Here is a 430-nt window from a genome sequence, read left to right as displayed (position 1 = left end):
TTCTTTATTTATCTTATAAATAATTTCTTCTGTCTCTCTGATACAATATAAAAATGCAATATCTCTGTATTTTTAATATATCATATTTATATCATACAATATTTCTTAATATGTGATGAACACTATTGTTTTTAATTTTATATCTCTAATTTGTTTATAATTAATACATTAAGAGAAAAGTTGTTAACTTGATTAAATGCGTTTAGTTCGTGATTATTTAGTTCAAATATTTATATATTTAATTTAACAAAATCTTGTAATTTAAAACATGTTATTTATTTGACTTAACAAATGTTTACTTAGCCTGTGATCGCTGCATTTAGTTGAATCAACTAATATTTTTTTAAAACAACTGTTTTTACTCAGTGTACTAATTCCTTATTTTACTCTTTATCTTAGTTTCTAATTTCTATTTCTTGCACTGCGTATA

The sequence above is a fragment of the Atta colombica genome, unplaced genomic scaffold (assembly GCF_001594045.1).
Source record: "Atta colombica isolate Treedump-2 unplaced genomic scaffold, Acol1.0 scaffold141, whole genome shotgun sequence".
NCBI classification, from domain to species: domain Eukaryota; kingdom Metazoa; phylum Arthropoda; class Insecta; order Hymenoptera; family Formicidae; genus Atta; species Atta colombica.
Note: the sequence above shows the minus strand (reverse complement) of the source record.